The sequence below is a fragment of the Rhinolophus sinicus genome, chromosome 2, assembly GCF_057876585.1.
Source record: "Rhinolophus sinicus isolate RSI-liver-muscle chromosome 2, RSI-T2T, whole genome shotgun sequence".
NCBI lineage: Eukaryota > Metazoa > Chordata > Mammalia > Chiroptera > Rhinolophidae > Rhinolophus > Rhinolophus sinicus.
This window is the reverse complement of record NC_142502.1, coordinates 153528501-153541948: the sequence shown is the minus strand read 5'-3', so window position 1 is coordinate 153541948 and position 13448 is coordinate 153528501.

Sequence of the window (13448 nt, the reverse complement as noted above, 5' to 3'; positions counted from 1 at the left end):
GACAGACAGACAGACAGACAGACAGACAGACAGACAGCTTGTCTTTGGGAAGAAGTTTATTCTTGAGCTGAGAGTTGAAAGACAAGTACGTATCTCCTACTACTATGTAAACATATGGGGAGACTGGGTAGGGCCTGCCAGAATGAGCCTTATTACAAAAAATAAAGAAAAATGACAAATTTAGAGAATTACTAAGTAGATGTGTTTGCCTTCAGAATGGGATGTCACAAGAGATGAAGCAATGCACAGCTGGAAATAGTAAGTAAGACACGACCATGGGTGGCCTTGCATTCCATGCTAACATGTTTGGAATTTTGAAGGGCTTTGAACAGGGAAATAAAGCATCACATTTGTACTTTTTAGGAAGCTCTCTAGTGGCAGTACAGAATTTGTATAGAGGAGGTACAAGATTGCACATAGGGAGATCAGCAATATGACATTGAATAATCCAGGTGAGACAAGGTAAAGCCTTGAAATAAGCACTAGTTGTAGGAATATGAAGAGTAAACAGATAAGAGAAAGTTAAAGAATAGACATTTAGGATAAAACCTGAGTTTGAAGCTTAGCAGATTGGGTGGAGACTTACGACACTCACAGAAATAGGGAAAAGTAAAACACAAATATCATAGTGTGGAGGAAAATTCCTTAAGTTTTTGACTTCTTGAATTTGAGGTTCTTGTAGAATATCCAGAGAAAGCTATCCAGAGAAATTAGATATATTGAAGTGACACCAACTTTTCTGCATTTGAACCTTTTAAATTATTTCTGTATTGGCATGTATCTCTGGGAAGCAGAAACAGGTAACTGTCAGCAAGCTCTGTCAAGTTTACACTTAACACACATTCAAATATAAATGGAACTTGCTGAGAGAGACAACAATTATGATGGCTAGAAGGTAATTTATCTTGTCCATCAGAAGGAAAAGAGAGGCAGTGGGAAAAGCTCGATTTTAGAGTCAGCCTGGGGTCACACTGAGTAAAATCCCAGCTCTGGTAAAATAAGCATAGTAAGATCACACTTACTCTTCTTGAACTAAATATTTTAGATCATGTACATAAAGTACCAGCAGAGAACCTTCCCCTTTCTAAAAATACTATCTAAATTTCATGACTGTGATTAGTTTACTATTGCAATCCAGTAGCTTGCTTCCTGATGAAGGCTGCGTACAGGACACACACGTCTTTCAATGTCTGGAATGCTCACAACCATGGAAGGCAAAGGTTGAGCTAGATGAGTGAAAAGAACAGGTAGCTGCCAGATGACTCCTTGTTCTCACCAATTCTACTTCTGAGTTTTTCACAGAACTCTAATTGCTTTGTTTAAACTAGAAAAAAGTGGAAGAATGGTTTGCTTCCTGGCACATCCAAAAGCATTATGAATTTGCACTGTGACCTTCATCTTTCTCCCTCATATAAATGAAAGCACTATTGCGGAGGTTTATGTGGTTTTCTTAAATACCTTTTTAATTAGGGATTTTATCATTCCTCCTCCCTCACATACAAGGTGGGAACCACTTCACTCAGGACTGTACACAGAGCTAGTCTACACAGCTCTTTACCAAAAAAAAAAAAAAAGTCTTAAAAGACTTTTTTGGAAATGAAGGGAAAAAATGAGACTCAGAAGCTCAACTGAAATAAGTCTATTATTTAAGTGCTTCCGCCAGAAAGCAAAGAGTTTGGCTCTCAGAGCTCTCCTGCTGCTCAGTCTCCATATTCTCTCCTCTAGCTAGATGCGCCTTTCTTGGAAAAACAGAAAACAGAAGAATCTTTATCTTCCTTTCATGCTTGACCCTAAAAAGAAGCATGTAGCACATAGGATGTAGGATGGAGTTCAAAGGTGTCACTTGGATAATTTTTTGTCAATTTCTAAAGCTTTAGTTTCAACAAACCTATGTTGTACATGAGCACATCACTAATTTACGTAGCCCCTTGAATTTCTTTGTAACAAAATGATTGTCCATAAGTTTGTCTAAGAGAAAATATTGAATCAGATATTAATTTTAAGAATACATAAAACTCAGAAATGGGGATAATTTCTATTTCACACATCCCCACTTACTATAATCATAATGCAATAGCAAACCATACTGGGTGGTCTTTGTTTGGGGGGTGATTTTATAGCTCTATGATCTAGAACTTATTCCTTGGAGTTCTTAGAAACCAGTTCTGACCTCTTGACCTCCACCTGGAGGAACTCTTGGGGAAACACTTCTGAAGTTTAGAGCTTTTCTAAATGACAATCTGTTGTCCCCTTATAAAAAAAAACATCAGTTTTAAGGACACCAAAAAAGTTCCAGAGAAAGCATATGGACATCAGGAAATTATGTTACCTTTTGATCATGAACAAGTCATCTGTAAATGTCCCTGGAGAGATGAGATTGGCCCAGGACTTCATTTTCAAAGAGAATTGATGGAGCATTAAAGCCAAAAGCATCTGGGACCAACTAGACAACCCAATCAGCTTATCTTTGCATGAACTATGACAGACACCAAATGTAACTCCAAAAAACATCAAAGCGATTGCCTGTGGATTCTGCCAACAAGGGAAAATGCTGCCAGTGAAAAAGTACATTCCTGGCTTAGCAACTGGAGCCTCACATCGCTTTTTAAAAATGAGCAAAAATAGAAGTACAAAGAAATGGTGGTCAGCAATAGTTTGGAGAGCACAAAATGAGAATATTCAATAAAATGTGGTTGTTAAGTCATATTATAAATCTTCCTTTGCCTTGTTGAATATTTCTCATCCAACAGAAATACTTCTGTGTTAGTCAGCACATCCTATTCAATTACTCAGTTTTTCTCCAACATGTTTTAAGAGTCAAGGGGAGACAGTGATTAGGGAACAGGGGTATGCTAAATGCTTTAGAGACATTAACTTCTTTACTTTTGATTTTTACCTCAATAAGAAAACTCAGTGATCTTTTCAAAAGGAGATAACCTAGGAACTGGAATAGTTGGGAAAAAAATCAAAGTTGCTCAGAGCCACAGTTTCAGAAAGTACCTTAGAATGTTCTCTGATGGCATTCCGCAAGGGGCAGACTCCACCAGCCCCTTCTTGCACACTTGTAGAAATGGGCACACTCCTGGTTATAAGGGGCTCATATCATCAATGCACAGCCCTCGTTATTAGAAAGCTTTTCTCAAATATCTCCCACTAACTTCCATGTACCCATTCTAACTCTGCTGTCTGATGAAACAAAGACCAAGACTGTTTCTTCTACACTATGTCCCTCATTTCAACTATTAGGTAACAAGAACTGTGGCTTCCCAATTTTTCTTTTTTTCTAGACAAACCTCCAGTTTATGCAATCATTTCTTGGACAATTCTTGATTCTTTATCATCCGGTTCAACTCCCTTTCTACATTTGAACATTTATCAAGGGTTCAGGCATAGGATATACTCAGATAACTGAATATAATGAGTATGGTGAAAAAGTTCAGGCGCTGAAGTTAATTATATTTGTTGTTAAGTTGACTCGGTCTTGAGGTGTTGCTACATTCACTAGTATGACCTGTGCCCTACATTCACTAGGATGTATCAATCTGCTGTACAAGCTTGAAAGTATTTCGTGGGCCTCTCTAGATTCCTTGATGGATTGTTCCATCCCATTAACACTCTAAACTGCCCAAAGCTCACCCTGTGTTCTTTCCCAACATCACCCAAGCAGACACCATGCTCACTCCCTGCTCATGTTCTCTTCATTCTTACCCAACCTCACTCTTACTCTGCATCAGAAAGGCTTTTCCAAGATCATTTGACCCCTTTTAGTAATCCCTACAACATCCTTAAACGTTAAACAAAATGTCTTTTAACATGGTTGTGTGTGTATCATGTATTAATTGGATCTTTTATTTGTAATCTAACTGAAATGTTCAGATACACAATCGTAAGCAATGGTATCTAGACGTGAACTCAGTATTCCAGATATAATAGGATCAGCACCAAGAACAGAGACAATATTATTGCCCTTGATCAAGACACAATGTTTTATGAGTGTAACCTACATTTGCATTAGCTTTCTAAGCAGTGGTGGTGACACACCCATGCTGAATCAATAATCAACTTAAATAATGAAGCCTTTTTCACAACAGCATTCTGCCAGTGAGGGTGTGACAAATGCCATTAAATGTTGGCAATGGAAATACTTCAGGGTAACGTTATAGACCAGGGCTAAACTTACCTAAAAATAGAACAGACAATTTTATCATATTTATAACTTCAGGGTTAACCGGTATAATTCAGTCTACTGTTTCCTAACATACCCCTCACTTAACAAATGGCCATTAGTTCATTTTTTAGTTTAAAGTTTTGATTCTTATTAAATCACTTGAAAATAAAATAGCACATTAAGTTGTTCATCATAGCTACAAGAGGAAGTTTTGGTAGAGAATGAAAGAGAAGCATAAAGAAGAAAACTAAATATCTAAAATGAGCACAAAGGCGACTGAATACTAAGGAAAACTTCACTGGATCCACAGTTTTCATTAATGTTAACTCTGTTGATGATCACAGTTAAGACCTCCACCTGAGCTTTCCAGGGAGGCAGATGATAATTTCCACATTCCTGAAAGATGAAATAACTCTCCATTGGTGACAGCTTCAGAATCTAATGATGGGAGAGGAAACATGCTCATCTCTCACTCTTGTGGGTTCCTGGGTATCACTGAGGTACAACAAAAGGAACTATTTAGATCCTATAAACGATGTTAATTAATTTCCAAGAATTTTGTTTCTCTCAGATTACTTATTCCTTTTTACTAGTTTCTAATGTGAAAAAGACTTAAAGGAGTAAAGGTAGAGGGGTTCTGAGGACTCATATTCAGGAACTAAGACTTCATAACCAAGGCAATATTAACAGCTGGATGTATTCAGTGCTACAGGCTATGAATTTACCCTCCATATTCATCAGGCAACAGAACCCTAATGTAGCAGGCTGGACTGAATTTACAGTGAGGCACATGGCAGAAATAATCATTCAGTGGCCTCGCCAACTCTCCTGGAATAGCTTTAGTTTGACTGTCACATTACAAATTCCTAATAACTATCGTGTAGCTCATTCCATCAATCGAATGCTTTAGATTGATACTTGGTTCCGGGAATTAGATATTGCCAACAACACAGGAGGGTCACTTGTCTCACTATCGTGAGAAAACACAGAAAGGAAACTCCCGTTTTGTACAGATGCTTTGTTTTTCATTATATGAATGCCTGTATATACACAACTTCCACCAGGGGTCATTATATCTGCCGTGGTAGAAAATAGAAAATGGAAAGGTCAATCTTCTTTATTTCCCTTTTCAGAAAGCCCTGCTCAGACTGCTGTGAGGAGTTGCTTTCCAATGACTCCTACTCAGAATTGAGCTGTATGTCTATGTCAAGCATGATGTGATGTGACATAATGAGAGAGGCTGACCCCATAATTTGACACGATGCCATGACCATCACTCAGAGTTGTACTTAATGATACATACATGCTTTCTACATTCCATGACCCAGCCAGCAAGCAAACAGAGTCAAATGTCACTCAGCTTTGCAATCTTTGTGGTAAATAAACAAAGAAGGGGAGGAAAGTGGTGTAAGAATAAATCACTAAAAGCTTAACCCACAGAAAATCACCACCATCAAGAAGCAACCATGGTGGGCTTATCATGGTGATCACTTCTTCAGGTATATAAATGTTGAATAACTATGTTGGACACCTGAAACTAATATAATATTGTATGTTAGCTCTATTTTTAGTAAAAAATATTTTTAAAAATAAAGGTAGAGCAGAAAAAGAAAACAACCAAGCAAAATAGCAGGAAGGATAGTGGCCAGACGTAAAGCTCCGCAGAGTGGCTAGTGAGAATAGCAACAGCATATGAATGACACTGTAACTCTATGTCCCCCTGCTATGCTTTAACTGCACAGCACTTGTGCAAAGCATGCTTATGTATAAAGAGAATATTTGTAGAATTCTTAAGTGCTTTACCTGGGAATTTTCTAGCCCATGGATTCCTAGGGAGGTTAAGATGCCGTAAATAATACATTTTAAGAGTTTTCATTTCAGATCTGCCTTCAGGTGGCTTCAGTTAATGGCCAAGTCTTGGTTACTATAACTTATCCTCAGTGCTATACACTGATGAAGAGAGCCCTGAGTTCATTGGTTAGTATACTTGTGCCTTAGTAACACAGATGTCTTCTCCCAAGCCAAGAAATTTTCATGGGCGTCAGAATTACAGTCTAGTCCAGCAAAATTGACTGATGAAATGTTCTGTTTTGAGAGCTACTGAGTTGATTCAATTTTCGCAGTGATCTACCTCCAAAAATTTTAGAAAGCACTAGTCAAAAGAATTGTAAATGAAAGTGCTGATTTTTTTTTTTTCTGTTAAGTCACTTTGGAAGTGCTGGCAAGACCAATCCACAAATGCCAGTTTAAAAGACAGTCCTTTGTGTCCCCTACTAAAATGTATTATTTGCATCACATCACTACACCTGTTTCTTCTCCTTGTTCTTTGAGGTTTCTGGAATGTCCTATTTGTACTTAATTTTGACACTTCTTACTGCCCAAGAGTTTGAAAGTACACTTCCCTCCTTTGGGCCATGTTCTCATGAGATTCTGGCAAATGGACAGGTTTATTGGTCCCTTTCAAAGCTGATTTTTTTTTTTTTTACCTTGAGGATTTCAGATACAAACTATTGGCCTATTGATAATGGTTTCTCATCATTTCAGGCAAGCTGATAAAAAACTTCATCCGGATTTTTATGATGCATAGATACTTTCAATTGGTCTATTGATAGTATTTTCAACTTCATAAAATTCAGAAATCAATCAAAGGATAATATTCTAAGGCTATGCATCTGACAATCATACATTGCATATCATTGTTCTTGGGTTGAGAAGTCCTATTCCAACTTGCTTGTAAGGTACCCCGGGGATATGACAGTTACAGTAGCTAATAATATACAGTAGGTACTATTACATGTCTAATCATACCTCAAATACAATTGAGAGATTCTGTTAAGTAACATCAAAGAAATTTTGTTGTTACTTCCAAGGTCAAATATATTCTTGTAATAAGGAGAGACGAATAAATAGACCCAGTTGAGTTCTTCATATTAATTATGTGCCTCTTTCTTTTAGAAAAGTACGTTAAGCTTGCTTCTTTCATCAAGACTCTCAGAAAGAAAAGATTGCACAAAGTAGTTTTTTTTCAGTGTGTTTCCTACAATAATAAAATACAAAAGCCTACAGCAGATAAACAATCAAGTTTACACTTTTAAATCAAAATACAAATTCCTTCTACCTTCCTCTTGGATCACAAATTTTAAGATAGACCATTTCTCCATAGGAATCAAACACAGTCTGATCAGCACAGTTGGTAAATGTTTCCAAAATAGGAAAGTAAATGAAAGATGATGAATAATTAAAGGTATCCTGTTGAATCATGAAAGCATTCCTTTCAACTTAAGAATTACTGACATCCCAAACTATTACAGGGACAATCCGCTGAAGTCTACCTTGATCATTCTCTTTGCACAAATAATATTTTCATTTTAAAAGTCATATATGCACAGCAAGCCCACAGAAAGCTCAGCAATGTGCATGGCTTTAAAAACAAAATTACAAGCTTCCATTTTCTCTTCCACGGTTATACTGAAAATTAAGTGTGTTACATGATTCACTGGACTGTTGATTCCAATTGGAGGATTGGCCCTGGCCAAAACTGGTGGTGTGTACCTTCCATTAATTACCACAGCAATTTGTAAGAAATAAACTCAAAATTCTAAAAAAAAAAAATCATGTCTATATTTTACCAGGTAACAAGGGTAAGATGACAATACAGGTCCCTTAGCTCCCCAGATGTCTGTGGAATGTTTCTTTTTTCTAGGAAAAAGGTAGCTGTGATATTGTAGTATTCAGAAATGAGATCAAAGGGTTAGCTGAAAGAGTTAATATCTGAGCATTTACATGTGCCAGGCACTGTGTTAAGCGCTCACTACATGGTTCCTCACTCTTCTCAATAACATGAAGTGGAGAGCATAATACCTATTCTATAGAAATAAAAAAAAAAAAAAAAAGGCTCTTAGAATATAAATGATTTCTTCAGCTAATTAGCAGGGCTGGTTTGGATTGATCTGCAAAGCCATTTCTTTAGACTAAAACATGCTGCCCCCAAGGAATTAAAACATTAAACATTTACTTAAGAGGGCATGATGAGACCTGGCTTTGAATCCATGATCTAGTGATAGCTGAGAGGCATTGGGTAATTGTGCCTGAGACTTCATTCCTCATCTAGAAAGTGTAAAACATAATAATACCTATCTCACAGAGGTAAAGATCAAATGATTTAATATACATAAAAATTCTTGACAACGAACCAAGAACATACAAGTCTTCCCAGCTTTTATTCTTTATGGACCCTTATTTGTCCCTTCTAAATTGAGACAACTAAGAATGTTTCGGCTATAATTCCATGATATTCTACCTTGTGATTTAGTAATTTCTTTATTTCTGTCCTGCTTTGAGTTGACTGTGGCCCCCATGCCTAATCCAGGGGTGATCCAAAGAAGAGCCTGACTCTTTAAAAGTCAGTAACAACAGGTCAAGTTCGGTGAACAGAAATGGCATGGAGCAAATCAGGGCCATTATACCATCACTGAACAATGAAATGGCAGTGGGACTTACTACTTTCTTGATTAAACCATTCAGCAAATCTTATTTAGTACCTATTATATGCCAGTATTATTCCTGGTGTGGTAAAAAAAATACATGTACCTTCATTCAGTTTACATTCTAGTAGGGAAAAATTTTAAGTAAACAAATACAGAAAGAATATAATCTCAGGTGATAGTGTTACAAACAAATTTCAAAAGCAGCAAAGAGAAAGAGAACTCTGAGCCTATCTTCAAACACGTGAATAAGCAAGGTCTACCAGAGGAGGTAAAATCTGAGCAGAGAACTAAATGAAGTGAGCGATAGAGCCATTTGAAAATCCAGAGGGGAAGTATTTGGGGCAGAGGAAACAGCAAGGGCAATGCCTGGCATGTTAATATCATTGGTGTGCTCCAGGAACAGCAGGAAGACAGCATGTGTGGAGCGGAAGAGGCAGGAAGAAGGTTGGAAGTCACGGTTGCTGTGAGAGACCAGGTCCAGTTCACATAGCGCCCTGCAGACCAAACTTCCTGCTTAGGAGTAGGAATCTTATTTTAACTGTGACCTTCAGCCAAAAGATTTTCTTTGAGCACAGAAGTGACATCAAGTGGTTTATCTTTTAAAAGTCCACTGACTGCTATATGGAAAAAAGCCTGCAGAGGAAGCAAGACGGCAGTAAGAAGACTACTGCAGAAGTCTAAATGAGAAATTGAGAAATGATGGTTTGAACTAGAGGAGTGTTCAGTGATTAGTTTGGGGGATATACAACAATACGACTTTCTGAAGTGTTGTTCAACTCTGAGACTGAATGAGAAGAATCCAAGAATGATTCCAGGGATGCCATTTATCAAGATGGGGCATGAAGGGAGGGCATGTGGAAGAAAATGATATACCTTCCATGTACCTGCACTACCCCCTTTGGTGCTACTTCCCTCCTGACGTTAACTGAGATCTGCTCAGCTCTTCCTGTCTTACCTGTCTGCTGGGCTTTCTCAAAATTCCCAATTCTCAGGGGAGACCTGATTTGACATCTTTCCCATGTGAAGCCATGATCAGAGCTCAGGTTGAAAGGGAAGAGACAGAATAGAAAAAAATAACCTGGAGGCACCAAAACTGTCACTGTACCTAAATATATAGAGAACACTCTCAAAATTGACCAAAGGGGACAATCACTCAAAAGGACTTAACTGAGTATCCACTATATGCTTCACAATGTTTTAATTATCATAGAAAATGTAATAAAAGTATTAAAAACTAACTGCTCAGAAATTAAAATTTAGTTGAAAAGCCAAACAGTATGTACAGTGCAATTGCAAACAAAATAAAAACTTACAATCACATGATTACAGCTGTATCTTAAAAGTACAAGAATTTAGTAGAGAAAAAGTTATCTGGGTTTGTCTCTGACAGTACCTAGCATAGTGACAGATATACAATACTGCCAATAATTTTTTTAAAGCATTAATATGTTAATTAGTTAATTCATAAATAGAACCAAACTAGTTGGAATTGACATGACATGAGAAGGAACTTAAGAAAAAAATAAATTTATACAGTAAGTTATTCTGTGCAAAAATAAAGTAAAAATGTACAAAATAGGCCAATTACTCGGATAATAGGTCCCAAAACCATCATGCTATTTAAGTAAAGAAATATTACAAAAGAACCAACCTTTTTCTCTTTCTGTCTATATACTCATCAAAATATAAAGTTTTATCTTTTCTAATCTGTTCAATTCCTCTTATAAGGTAGAATTTCCATGAAAGGAGACAGACTTCTCTAGATTTTCTGCAAACAGAGAAACAAAGAGCAGTATGCCTTGGCCTCCCTGAGCCTCACTGCCACCCACCCGGAAAAGCTTGTGTTCTGCTGCTGAGAACCGCAGGTAGGTCGGCAGGTCAGTCCTCCCTGAGTCTCCCCATGAGTCTATAGGCTGTTCCATCTGGTTGACAGTTGTGAATATTCAAGACCATCTGAGATAAAAGCAGAGAATTTATTTTCCTGAAGAAGCATTACTCACTGCTTTGACCCTTGGTATCTCTCCTATTGCCTAAAAGGGAAAGGCAAAAGCTATTTACCAGATTGCCAGCTTCCTCTCTAAGCTGCTTTTACCTTTGCTTTCAACTTGAAACCAAACAGCAAGGGAAATGGACCACAAGTGGACTGGCTTAAAGGCGAACCCAATATACAAAACGGTTTAGCTGACAAGAATTCACCCACATTATCTCTGTTGCACTGCACAGTATAATTTTGAAGTGGATCCACTGTCACTTATGCAAACAGCAGGAGTTTTTTTTACACTTTCTACAAAAAGGCAGGGTATAATCAACATTTCTTTCCCTTTATCCCCATCATACCTTAGGCAGGATGCTAATATTAATTTGGTTAAGAAAAAGACTTACTTCCTTGTCTGTCTACTTTCATTCTTTCAAATGGAGCAACTTATCTCCAAGTTTTCTGTATAAGGAATACCCCAAAGCAAAGTGTCCCTTGCCTGTGGGACCCATGAGTCAGCCTCACATTCTACCCTATTTACAAGGTTAGAATCTGTATTTAATCCTCACAGTACATCTGAGAAGCTTGGGGAAATTCACTGGTTTATCACAGGGAAAGTAAAGAGAGAAAGAAAATACTTTTCACATATCAGATGGACAATTTTTACTTTGTCTGGGTGACCGCCAACAAAAACTTCCAGATGTTCCTATAAACCTCGCTCTCCTTTATTTGCTAGGAGAGCCACTTTATTCAAGACATCTCCTTCTCTGTATGCCCCCACAAAAGAGGGAGTTCCCCTTTATTCAGGGGAAGACCCAGCTGTGATCTCCAAAGGCATTTTAAGGTGTGAGTCTTCTGTGGGCTACTTTTCTTCCTCCTTTATGATATTTTTCTTTCCTCCTTATGAAAGCTGTTGCCTGCATGTACAGAAGCCTCACCAAGCAATCGGATCATATTCCAGCTTGGTGAGAAAGCCTTGGATTAAGCCAGCTTTCTCTTTACCTACTGTGACAGACAGGCGCAGGAAGATATCTGCCTCCCAGGGATTGGGAAGTAGCTGTGAGCAGGTATTCTAGTGTTGGAATAGAGCTGGTTACTCTGGACTACATACTCAGAGCAGAGATGAGAAAGAAAGGGTATAGGAAACTGACCCTAAAGGGTAAAAAGTCAAAATTTTTATAATTTTCCACAGTGATTTTTCCAGCACTCAGGTTCTGCTTAAAAACATCCACACATTCAAAAACACATACATCCACACGTCCCTCCCACATGCAAGTTCGATTTAAATGCAATATAAAGATTGCAAGTTCTCCAAAATGAGTTATGCTTCCAAGAAGTAGTTGCAAAAAAGCAGCATCCTTCTTTTTCATGATGCAAAATCCCTCTTAAGACATATATGTTGGCAGGTGGTATGGTTACTGTTCAAGGAAACTTACACAGGACCATATCGCCAGACAAGTTAATTTTCCTCCAATATTATCACCAGCAATAGGGGAGAGAGCACAGATCAAAAGTGAATACTCAGCTCTGCTGATACAGAAGGCAGGAGGTTTTAAAGTTCTGGGCTGAGTTAGTGGAAAAGTACTGGAGGATGCTAGGCAGAGACTGATCAATGGGATGTGTCCAGCACATTGGATTATTCCTGAGTTTGCAAATGTTTTTCTCTGTGATTAAGTAGTGTGTGTTTGCTAATTGGTGTCCTTTGAAGTTAGGCTTCTACCCTCCACAGAGACTGGGAGATTGGGTGCTATCTCCATCGATATTTACATTTCACAGAGAGCATTCCCAGGTTCTTGAGAAACTTTTCCTGGATTTTAAACTTGCAAGAGGCTGGATGAAAATTTACATCTTCAAGGGGCAAAGAAATAATTTTTGATGGCAAGTTTTCTAAAGTAAATGCTCTAGGAAAAGAGAGTACAGGGACCTGTAGTCAGGAGAAAACCTGTCTAAATTTCAGTGAAGCTGAGGGGAACTTCAAAGGCATATTAATCATTTCACATTCCCAGCTATTCCTAGAGGAGTCCTTTCTGTCAGGGTGGCCATTTTGCTTTTAGCAGGATAGAAAACACAGTCAGACGATTCAGTTTAAGCCATACCCCCTTATGATTTTTCTCTTCTCCTATGACTTGTGTCAGCCTCCCATAGCTAGAATACCCCTTACCTCTCTACATTCGTAACAACAAACTTTTTGTTTTTATTTTGTTAATGCCATCTTTAGTTTAGTATCGCAATGTGTAGCACAATCTATAAATGGTTTTTAGCCCATAAAAACATCTGTGACTGCCAGATTACATCAGGCCAAGTGGGAAGTTCAGTAGCATCAGGAATAAAATCTAATTTTTATAGGGAAAACTTTAATTATCATTGTTTGTAACTTTGATTATAATTAGTCAAGGTGGCATCTAGATTACCAAACCCAAGTAACAAAATCATTGACATTACAATTGAATTTTAGATTTAAATCTGTTTTTACTAGAGGAAGACATGGTAGTTCAGGTTTTAAATTCAATCCATATCCATAGGTAATTTAGCACTTAACCAGATGTTTTTCGTGATTGTTTTGTTCCCTTCCCCCTTCTTTGCAGCATCTTCTTCTCTGGTTCCTTTCAGAGTTTTCAAGTTATTTTCCCATTCATGTTTTGATGATTCATATGTACTTAGGGATAAATTTAAGTTACTAGTTAATACATGCTGTCATCAGAGGCACTTTTATTAAATCCTTTTGTCTAAGTACTGGTATGACCCTGTCTGAAACGAATACCCATTATTCCACCAAAAATACTTAAAAATACACAAATAATTGATCCTATTCGCAGCC